Source organism: Notolabrus celidotus, chromosome 11 (assembly GCF_009762535.1).
Source record: "Notolabrus celidotus isolate fNotCel1 chromosome 11, fNotCel1.pri, whole genome shotgun sequence".
In the NCBI taxonomy this organism is placed as follows: domain Eukaryota; kingdom Metazoa; phylum Chordata; class Actinopteri; order Labriformes; family Labridae; genus Notolabrus; species Notolabrus celidotus.
In genome coordinates, this window is record NC_048282.1 from 18,710,712 (window position 1) to 18,723,101 (window position 12,390).

Consider the following 12,390-nt stretch of genomic DNA (forward strand, 5'->3'; position numbering starts at 1 on the left):
AGATTACCTATGATTGGTCCGTCATAACGGGAACGAGGGGAATAATAACATTGCTTGATACATAGGCATTGGAAAACGCAGAGATTTCGCATGGCCTCCAATTACTCCACTTACCGATGAGTACCGATTGGCATTATGACCTTTTCTCCAAACCCATAAGAAAAAAGCAACGTTTTTTACACCATTCCTACCAACAGTAGCTTTAAGTCAAATGTGTCTCTTGCTCTTGTTTTTTCCCTTAGTTTACCTTAAATTTGACTTGATACATGTATACACAGGGTTAATTTTTCCATTGTATAAATTAGCCTACATAAGTTGTACATTTGAAGCCTTAAAATCTCACTTGGCAAATGAATGTACCACATGTTGGGGCAAAGAGGTTCTGATTTGGATTGAATTTATTGGATGTTTTAGGTACTTTTTCCGTTTCTGGTGAGTGTTTGATTTTGGACACACGCAGGTATACTGATTCAAACTGCAGTGAATGACTTTGCTGGAGTGTTCCTTGAGAATGTAAATGTCTGGCCATGTAGGAACGATGGACTCCTGTCCTGCCTTTGAGATCATGGTCTGATGGCACATCTCTGCAAAGCCCCTCCAAAGTGCCGTTTCTGCCCAGCAGGATCTCTGGCCTCCTGTCATGTCTATGTTCCCGCTGTGAGCAGAAGCGGGTGTCTTAACCTGACCCATATATTATCACAAGCTAAATGGGACAGACTTGCAACACAAAAATCATGCAGTGTGCACAGTGTAACACACGGCACATGAAGATGGAAGCAAGGCTGAAATGTAATAAAATACAGTCTAATGAGGGCATTAGCAAAGTTTAAGATAATTGTCATTAACATTTATATTTTTGCCTAATTGATCTTTATTTCTTGTGTATTGAGTACAAGCTTTGCATTGCTTGTCTTTTTAACACAAGAGTCCAACAAAATATACTCTTTAAGAGCTGTTATAATGACACATTTTAAACTGGATCAGCATCATCAGCCTCACAGCTATAGCTACATATGATATGCTACTTTTCATTATTAGTATTGTTAACAGGAGTACATTTGATCCCAAACAAACTATTGAAAGAATGACTCAGTTTCTCAATAACCTTTTACTTTTTCTCAGTGTTTGCCTTGATAACAGGTTGCATGTTTTTGTTGAGGTTAGCAACCAACACTTGCCATTACCAAGATATTGTACTATAAGACATATCAGTGATGACCATTTCACTATGTGCCATGTTTGATCAGGTTATATCTGTGACTGATCTCCCAATCTGTTTCCTCAATCTTAAGACCAAAGCGTGGGAGAGTCTTTCCTGTATGCAGCCAGCTTGTGGTCTCAGTTTTGTTTGGAGGGAAAAGTAAAAATGTCTACTTTTAGTTTAAATTTTTAATTATTTTGATTGTCTTAATAACCATAAGGTGTAGGCTAATCATTCAGAATGACCTCCCTGATAAAATAAATATCACATCATGTGGCAGGAAACAGCCTGATATCTCTAAGGAGGCCAGTGACTGACTCACTGATAGCCTCATTCTCAATGCCCTCTTTCTTAGCTTAGCTCAGATTCAGTCTTTCCACAGACTGGTGCTACTGGCTCTGTCCCTCTCTCTGTTTCTTTTTTTAATTTGTTCTTATCATCAGAATCAAAGAAACACCTTACAGAATTTGAAATCCCCTGACAAGTTACTTTTGCTTGTCAAAAAACTAACAAATTGCCTAAAATAACTTAGCTTTCTTAATGAGACATGATGATTAAGAAACACATTCTTAATTCATGGATGCCCCACATTAGCTCTGTCATAAAGACTCCACACCACTCACCTCCAAAGTACTTGGGTCAAATGGGGCATCTGAGGGGCGCAGCATCCTGGGTTTCTGCTCTGGAGTCGGTTTTGGAGCTGGAGAAGCTGCAGGGAGGCAGGGGTATGGTGGACCCAGTCTGGGTTGGCATGTCTCTGAAGGAGACTTCTTGATGGAGGGTTCTTTTTTAGGAGCCATTCCTGTCCTGGAAAGACAAAACTTGAAGTCAGACTTCTGCACCAGCTCACACTAGGCTTCTGAGGGGTGATACTGAGCTTTGAAGTAAAGTGTGTGTGTGTCCTCTGATTGGAAGGGAGGTGGGTGATGATGATAGTGATGATGCTTAGGGACAGAAAGATGATGAAGCAGAGGTGTATGTATGGAGTAGCATGTGTGTAGGTTGTATGATCAAAGCGTAGGAGGAGTGGAGATGAAAAACAGAGGGAAATAAAGAGGAGGATGGCTATAGATAGAAACAACCAGGCGTCTATTTAGGTCAGGAATATGCTTGAGTGAAGCAGTATGAGGGGTTTCTGTGTCAAGCCTGACACTGATTTTAGCCTAAATGACACCGTCTTACATTAGAGGTGTTATAAAGGGTGCCATGAATCCTGTGACTCACTAATACCCTGTTATAAAGCAAAAAAAGGTTGTTCCAGCATATATATTTGCTCATTTTCCCTGCTCCCTAGATATTCTCTCCCTTCTGTATCTGACAGAGATGATGACATTGATGCTACATGCACAGAAACAGAGGAAGCAAGTAGGTGTTAATTAGTTCAACATGATTAGGGCGTACTTTCATACAGAAAATATTCTCTGAAAAGGGCACATGGAACTCCAAGTAAACTCTCATATCGAATATGTATACATTGATGTTGTGTGCAGGAATGTGAACATTTCTGTCATATTTTTCCAAGATACAATGATGATCAATTTTTCAACTCAACTCAATTTTATTATCATTCATTGGGAATACCATGTATGCAGCTGAATTAAATTAACTCCTCACAGACCTGGTGCAACCTGGTGAAGTAGTGCAAATAAACAAGGAATTGATTAAAGTAAATAAACAAGTAATGCAAATTAACAACAGACAACACAGTAAACAACAAAATTAGATAACATGAATGCAGTGTGTACTGTATGCTTTACAATGAAATATTGCACATTGTTTGATAAATGTGAAACTGAATAAGTGAGAAAGCAACAGTAAGCTAATAGAGAAAGACGAGTCAGTGAAGCGTATTCGTTTGAAACAGAATTAAAAGAAGTAGTTAAATAGAAAATTACAGGGTAAAAACAATGAAAGGCACAATGGGGAAAATTGTCCAGTATGGTGTGACAGTGATAAAATAACCAGAGTGTGTTTGTGTGTGATGGGGGGCTTTTTTTAAATATACATAATCAGAGGACACCATATGATTTTAAAAACACATATAAATAAAAAATGCATTAATTGGTGTTTGATCTATCTATCTATCTATCTATCTATCTATCTATCTATCTATCTATCTATCTATCTATCTATCTATCTATCTATCTATCTATCTATCTATCTATCTATCTATCTATCTATCTATCTGTCTGTCTATCTATCTATCAGCTCCCTCTAGGGGCAACTCTTACATAAAATACATAAATTATCAGTACATAAAGACAACCATAATTTCTACACGAGAGAGAGAGATGATAAACACTGATCATTTTAATGCTGAAAGAAGTATTATGTTTGAGCATACTTGTGATATGGTTTTTACATTTTAGTGGGTTCTCTTCTTCCCCCATTTTTCAGACATTGTTTACTATGTAGTCACATTACTGAAGGGGGCTGCGTGTCAGAACACTGCCACTAGATGTCACTGGTACACAACAAGGAGAGGCGACCCAAAAAAGTTTACTGCATCAACTTGGTCTAAGTAGATGGGCAGATGGGAGGAAGGAAGGGAAGGAGGGAGGGATGGATGGATGGATGGATGGATGGATGGATGGATGGATGGATAGATAGATAGATAGATAGATAGATAGATAGATAGATAGATAGATAGATAGATAGATAGATAGATAGACAGACAGACAGACAGACAGACAGACAGACAGACAGATAGACAGACAGATAGATAGACAGATAGATAGACAGACAGATAGATAGATAGATAGATAGATAGATAGATAGATAGATAGATAGATAAATAGATAGATAGATAGATAGATAGATTTTTGATATGTTTGATCCAACTGATACATCAAACACCAATTACTGCATTTTGTTTCATTTATATGTCTTAAAAATCATGTTATCCTCTACTTATGTGTGTAAATTAAACAAAACAAGTAATAATAGTAATAACAGTAATAATAATAATAATAATAATAATAATAATAATAATAACAATAATAATAATATTAATAACAAAATAATAATAATAATAATAATAATAATAATAACAATAATAGTAATGGGATATTTGTACAAATATTGTTTGAAGGTGGTCTGTCTGTCTGTCTGTCTGTCTGTCTGTCTGTCTATCTATCTTTCTGAAATTTTCATTCATTAGGTGTTAAATAATCGAATAAGACGTCGCAGTGCAGATCTGTAAACATGCAACTCTTGGCGTCACTTTAGCCTCTCCTCCAATAATCGATGTGTTGCACTCGGCAGGCGATATCTGGCACAATCCATCGCGCGCTCAATGGGCCTTGAAATCACCGTTTATGTGGCTGCAGCGTCAAAACAATAGCGACATAAGACCCTCGCTGCGAGACCAACGGCACTTCTGGCACTAATATAGCGGATCGAAGATGCAAACTAAGGGGAAAAAGACCTCCCAACGAAGTCACCCTGGTAAAGCTTTTTCTAAGGTACCACAAAATTTAACACAAAAAGTAGGGACGTAGCAGAGCCTTTCATTATTTTATTTTGAAATGTTAATGCACCCTGTCAGCCTATTCACTAGCCAGCTGATTGCTGATGAGTCTGCCGAGCAGACAGCTCAGTGTCAAGAAGTTTAAGAAGATTAGCAGTGCCTCACGTTTTCCTCATCGTTTGCAACAATAATCCATCACAAGAGGCTAATAATAACAACAGGAATATCCGATGTCTGCTTTCAACTAGATTACCTTCAATATACACTCTAATCAGGAAATTAAAATATGACCCTGTTGCGAAATAAAAGCCCATGTAGTTCTTAACATGTCTGAAATTAATTTTCAAAATTATTAGAAGCTTAATTGGGGAAATTACCATACTGATTTTCCCTGTCTTTTATCTTTGTTTGCTGTCTTTTGAAGGCAAATTCAATTACTCCAACTTAAAGGAAATGTTTCAACAGATCCTCAGAGGTGCCCCAACTGACTAATGAAATTATGGCAGTTCTCCCACCTAAAGCCATTCAAAGTCCCCCTCCCTGCTACAGCAAATCTCCAAACCACCTGATTTATTTTTAATGATATTACACCCCTCAGTTGGCTGTGTCATGGTAATAATCGGGGCTGCTCCAGCTGCCTCTAGATCACATTAGCCAGGCTTAATATTGACAGTGCCGGGCCCGCTAAACAATGAGGCTATGGGGATATGGAGCTTAGAGGATGCCTAGCCAATGGGCATACTGCAGGAGGTAGAAGAGATGCAGGCCAGGATGCTCCAGTTCCCTATGCCCTGGAGGACTGGCACCATCATTAGGCAGCTTTTTTCGGTTGTCCTGTGGAGCTTTAAAGCCAGCAATACCACATCCAGACCCCACCCAGGCCCCAGACATCAAAACCATACTGACAGGGGACCAAGAAAACTAGTGGCAACTTGATTCCCTGCTATTCTTTCACCGGATGGGTAGAGCAGCTTAGAGGTTGCACCTTGTGTATCCTGCTGTGAGTCTTAGGAAGGCTGAGGGAAAACTTTTCTGCAGGATTCACCTTTTGACAGCATGAAATCAGCTGTCTGAAGTATGCCAACAAGACCACAGACAATTTTGTATAGGCTTTGATTCCTGGGAAGAGACAAAGTCTGTTGTCTAATTTAAAAAAACAAAACGTATTTGGGAAACAAGGGAAGAAAAAACTCTTCATGAAATAATGAGGCAATGTTTCTTATTTACCCGACAATACAAGAAAGAGTTTTAAAATCCGGTTTGATTAGAGAAGTGCTTTTATCCGTTAGATTATGTTGCAGGCTCGTCTCACTGCTGTATTTGCATAATGGTCACACTGGGAATCAGACTAGGCCACTTGTGGGACACTTGCACCTGATCACAGACACACCATGGCTCTTTGCCAATCACACCTCCACACTAGATTCTCCCAATTAAAAATCACCTGTGTTTGTCCTTGGATTTATCAGGTTGTTGGACATTAGTTAGGCATCCCTGCACGCTGAAGGTTTCATTTTGTGTCCCAAATTTGTTGTTTGGATCGGAGGGGATTTTGTACGGGGGCCCGCAGATTACCGTCGTTGATTAGTGGTTGGGTGTAATCCTTTCAGCCCTTCTCTCTCCAAAACACCCCTGGGATATGCCTGTCTCCCTGAGGACCAGCAGCATGGCAGATGGATCCTCCTCCCCCCCTCGCCTGCTCCCCTCTAACAGCACACCCAAAAACACTGTTGATGTCCTGGGACGGAGGTTGTAAAGTATCCTGAATATGAAACCACAGGCACCTTTGTTTAATGGCTCTCTCCCCACTTAGTGAGAATTGCCCTCAGGCCTGATTCCCATTCTGTAGCTACATTTCTGCCCGATTGGAATGTCTTCAAATCCATTAGCCTAAAGGAGGAGGAATAAGCTGCAAACAATCTGCTCAGATTGCCTGGATGAAATGTTGCTTGACTTTATCAAAACTAACTATGTGAACCAAAACACTCTTAAGAGGTTGACATGGATATCTGGAAACCATATGCCAAAAATGTATACAGAGGTAAAGTTAAACACAGTGTTATATTCCAACACAAGTAGATAAGATAATAGGTCGACTGTCTGTGTGAGAAAATCACACACATTACTTTTTTTTGAGTCCATTACTATCATATGTCGTTTGTGCTTAAGTGCAAAGAATGTGTCTTTACTACAGGTGGCACTGTAAAAACGTACTATGTAGACTTCTAACTTTGCAACAATATCCAACAGTTTGATTTATTAAAAAAAAAGCAACAATTTAGAAGCTAGAAGCATTGGCTTGGTGTTAACTTTAAATGAATATCTGAATATGAACCAACAGCATCAAAATGAGAGAAAAATAATCACATGGTGTAAGAATAAGCTATCATCAAGAGACTTAACAGAGGTTAAAAGTCCATAATTCATAACTGTGCATGCGTCTGTGTGTGTGTATGAGAGTGTGTTTTAGACCACTGATGCTCCCCTGTGTGCAGCAGAGTCAGTATGCCTGTCAGTATCTCCCTCTGGAAAGTCTGCTATGTAACCATATTCAGCCTCAGTGAGCAGCAAATGGAGAGAACCGAGCCTTGGGACTTCTTAACACACACACACGCACACATACACACACACACGAACATATGCACACGCATAAACTAACTGTAAAGTATGGTAAAAAAGGAAATAACTTGAAAACAGTGAACGTGTACAGTACAGGATTGCTGGAATACATGATAAATATCTATCCGATAAACTATTTGCCAATAATGGGAATACTGTTTGCTTATTAATCATACCAATAATTAAATTTTGTTCCATTAAACAACCAATAAAAGTTGCTTTCATTTACCCATTAACAAGGCTACACATTCAAATGCAGAAGGTAGGGGTATGTGATTGCATGCAGAGAAGAAGAACAAGCGCAGACACAACAAACAGACGAGAGAGCAAATATGGCGCCTCCGCTGTGTATGTTTATCACTGTTTCAGAGCAGGATAAAAATCGTATCTTACTGAACTTGCTGCAAGTGTTCTGAGAGGAAAGGAAAAAAATCCTTAAGCTGTACCACAACAAATCTTTTAGCTAGCATTAGCATCAATAAAATGACGAGAACCAATATACAGCACAAAGTTTACAAAACAACGTAAAGCTGAAGCAATTACAGTTTTTCTCAGTCGCTTTGGTACATTTCTCGAATCATCCTCGATATTTGCAAAACAGTAAGTGCATTTCTCAAAACAATTCATACAAATAGCAAAACAGCATGGATTACCTGCAAAAGCCAGTATTTTGCTCAAAATCCTTAGTTCATCTCTCAAGAGTAAATATCTGTCAATGAACATGTCAGTGCCATCAGCATGACAAGTCCTCGTGTCATTGTGTACGGATAAGACAGTCAAATTACTGAGTCATGTTGTCATATAACAGTGTACTCTGGAGGGACGTTCTGATGTAAACTAAGTTTTGATGACAGTTATTGTAAATTGTAAGTCACACCTTAGTGTATGTGGGAGATTGATTGCAAGAGACTGGACAAGATTCACATTTACGTATAAGTAAATGGTATATATATATATATATATATATGTATATATATATATACACAAGTGACGCAATGATCTGAAGATTGAACAAGTAGTTTTGAGAATTTCAATTCTGATCTGAGAAAAACTGTAATTGAAAACATTTGATAAGATAAGAAAATGCTTTATTGATACCTGGGGAGAAATTTGGTTGTTGCAGCAACACAGACAGAGCAAGTAGTAGTACAAGAAGAATACGGGTAGTACAAAAAAATGAAGTAAATATAAAATTAGAGGTGTATACAAATGTTACACAAGGGTAATTACTGTATGACCCATCCTTTTCAGAGGTAGAACACCAATGATTACACCTGCCAATGCTATATTTGGAAAAGTATCCTAATTGGCCACTACTTTGCCGACGTATCCCTACCTTCCTTATATGATAAGACCCTCGGTTTTAAATACATCTTCCGATGCACCTGAACACATCATCAGTGATGTGACCAGGGGGCATTGAGTGTTTCGGGTCTTTCAACATCAGACACTCTCACCCTGGTGATCCAGCCACGGTTGATCAGACCGCAGCTTGTGCTCAGGTAGCATTCGCTTCTCCCCATGGCTGTGATCTTCGGATCCAGAGCCATCTCGAGGCCTTCTCAGCTGCTTCGGTGGTGGTCTTGATAGCTCTGCTCCTTGCTGCTCCTGTAATGCCCTTAGGGCTTTGTGGAGTGAACGCCCCACAAATCCCCTGCAGCCAACCTTGATGGGCAACACCTAGCCTTCCAGCCCTGCGCCTGACAGTCGATGGTGTTCGTATTTTGGCCTCTTCCTTTCATGGGCCTCCCCCAAGTGGTCCTCCCATGGCACTGTCAGCTCCATTATATGATATGACCCTATATATGTTCCCATACAAAAAAGTCAGTTACATAAGATTTCACACCGACATAGACTTCTCTGTTAGTTCTGTGAGTGTGTTGAAGTTTGATGGCCCAATGGCTTGATGAAGACCTAAACATGGAAACGTGCTACAATCTTAGCCTTTCTTACCCTCAGGTGTACATAAACTACACATGAATAAAACAAAAAAATAGAAGAAAACAATCAGAATTCATATCAGTACAAGCCATCAGGAGCAGGTTTTATTGGTTGTTGTATTGGCTCAGAAAATCCATATTGTGCATCCCTAAGAATTGCCAAGCAAACTTTCCAAAAGAACTTACCAAAAAAAAAGAATAAGAGATAAATTTTAAACATGTTACAGTAAATATAATTTGCTGATATCAACAAACTTTTATTTTCACTTGGATAAGAAAACAGTTAAATCTCTCTATTCTCACCATCCTGTGTACATCACCCCCCCATTTACCCACACCACACCAACCCCTCTCTCCAATCCACGCTCCCTCCATCTTTTATGATCACTACAAGGGGGCTCAGCTTTCAGGAGCTGTACAGGGAGCATGTGTGCAGAGCTTTAATTCCTATTGTATTCGTGCAGTCTTGGTGTGTGTGAGTGTGTCTGTGTTTTAGCGAGAGACGGCGAGGGAGATAGAGATGAAGAAAAAGACAGGAACAAGGACCCATCTGTCAGCACAGCGCTCGAATCCCTCCCATTCCACTCAGAGTCCCAGGGGGACGAGGGCGAGAGACAACTCACTTGTGGCAGTAAGGAAGGGGGTTACCCCATTATTGGCAACAACAGCACTTAAAAAGCTGATGCAAGACTGGTACTTTTTTGTCAGATCTTTGAACAAAAAAGTTATATTGCACAGCTTAATTGTACATGCTTTCTAGCAAGTTTTAGTGACAACAAATCCAATCCAATCAAATCTAATCCCACCCACAGGATTATCATTATCACCTTTTCCCACACTTAAAGAACATTTCACATCCAAATTGACCATTTTACGACTTGAGAAGTAAATTAATGACTATTGTCTGTATTGAAAAGTAAATATATTTGTTTACTAAGTTGAAGTAGCCCTGTTAAAATCATGCAAACTCATCAAAAAGTTGCCTCGAATTACGTGTTCATCCTGACCTCTTCCAGAAGGCTGCCTATCTGTGTTACTGCTGAACTGGGAACAGATAGGACACAATTCCCCCTCAGTCAGTCAGTCATTTGGGAAACTGATGGGGATTGTGGGAGACTGCTGGGCTCCAATTCCCCATGTAGGCTGCAGGTGTGGTGGAGGCCCTGCTCACACTCATGGGACAGAGAAACAGTGTGTGTGTGTGTGTGTGTGTGTGTGCGAATATGTGGGGTAGGGGTGCATGTACCTGGGGAGCAAGGGGCACATCATATTAGTCTGGAGTTGTAGCCATACACATGCAATGTCTTTGTCACATGGGGTTAACACACACACACACACACACACATTCACACACGGCAGTGCACTGACCACAGGAGTGATCAGGGCCGTTTAGGCGCGCTGCATAAATGCTGTTTCAGCACGAGACATCATCTCAAGCGGTGACGCTCGGGCACCCAAGCAACAGATGCCCCCACCCCCCACGCTTCCTATATCCAGCCATCTGTTAGGGTTTGTTCAATAAATCGTTGGATAAGTGCCTGTTTTACGCGATGTTGCCGATTAACCACGTGACCATATCCCATTCCCCAGACCTGGAAGTATAGCCACGTCCCGCACGCTCACGAACAGGAGAGTCAACAGAGCTGTTGGCAAAGTTCAGTGTGGCTCCGTCTCAAGCACAGCTGTGCACAATTGCGCGCACAATGGGATCAATGCGGGGACACGTGCGACTCGCGAGACCCCGGCTGTCAGTGGCCAGTGATGACAATGGACCCCTACTGAGCTGCGGCTCGCCACGCACGAGGACAAGCGCGTTTATTGCGCTGCGGTATTTGTTTTGAAAACGGAGGAAAATGCTCAGTATTGAGATACAATTATAAACAACACAAGCCCGTATGATAATTTCAATAACTTTATATGTTGGGTTAAAAAGTGAGTCCTGTAGTATGTGAACATCAATCTAACACATCAACACAATAAAATAAAAATAAATCACACATTTAAGTTACTTTAGGCATATACAAACGACATAGTTCTTTTTTGATAATTGTAAGCCTTTTTTTTTTTGGTACCATGGAATTATAATACTAGGCTATAGGCCACTGTTCGCTTGCCCGAGCAACAATTAACTACCTGTCCGGTCATCATTGCACCAATCGATTCAACAATCACATAGCTCTCGGCGGCAGAATATGACGCTAAAGATGGGGAAAAAAACAATTGAATAACCGGCAGAACAACGCATACACCTGCTCTCTACACAGTAAGCTGTCAAAATCACTTACATACGCACACATGGAGGAGCGTCTCTTTACGCAGCGAACACAAGGCACACACTGAGTTTAATTAAGTGGAAAAATCCTAATCCAACCGACTAATGAAGACAATCGATTAAGATAGTTAACACACGCAGCAAAACCGAACAGGGAATGTTTATGTTCAAGGTTTCCACGCGTGAGTTAATGGGCTTGTGAAGTCGCATAGAATGGTTTATTGGCACTTCATTTCTCCTGAATCTGGCCACAACAGGATCCCAGTTAGTGACGTTTCAACGAAATCTAAGAAAAGGAAAACGCAAATAAAAATGTACATTATAAAACTACTAACATTGATTTCTACTTTTAGCTGTAAAACTTTAATCGGTTGAAGTTTTCTGTAATTCATTTTGGCTCAAAGGAAATACAGGTAGGCATGGACTTGGCATCACTTAAATAAAGTAGAATTACAAATGTCTTGTCTTTTTGTTGTCAGGTCATTTGTGTGTGATTCATATAATGCAAGTTAGATTTATTCACAAAACATCTGACTTGACATCTATGGATGTTGTTTTACGCATTTGTTTCAGTATGTCATCATACAGTCTAAACTTTTTATTCCACCGGTTCTCAGCAACATTTAAGATGGCAACATTAAGGATCTAATCGTTTTACAATATGTTCTCAGTTGGTGGCAAATCAAACTATCCCCCTCATAGTTCAGGGACTCCTGATTTACAAATAAAACACTGTCCACGCGTGCACCCTCGCGCAGTCTCATTCTGTCCCTCATTCATTTGCTTGGAGAAACTTCTGGCCACGAGCCCGCCACGCGCGTTTGGATGAATTGATGGTGGGTGGGGCGCATGGGGAGGGGCTTACCAGGCTAAAGGCGAAAGAATCAGC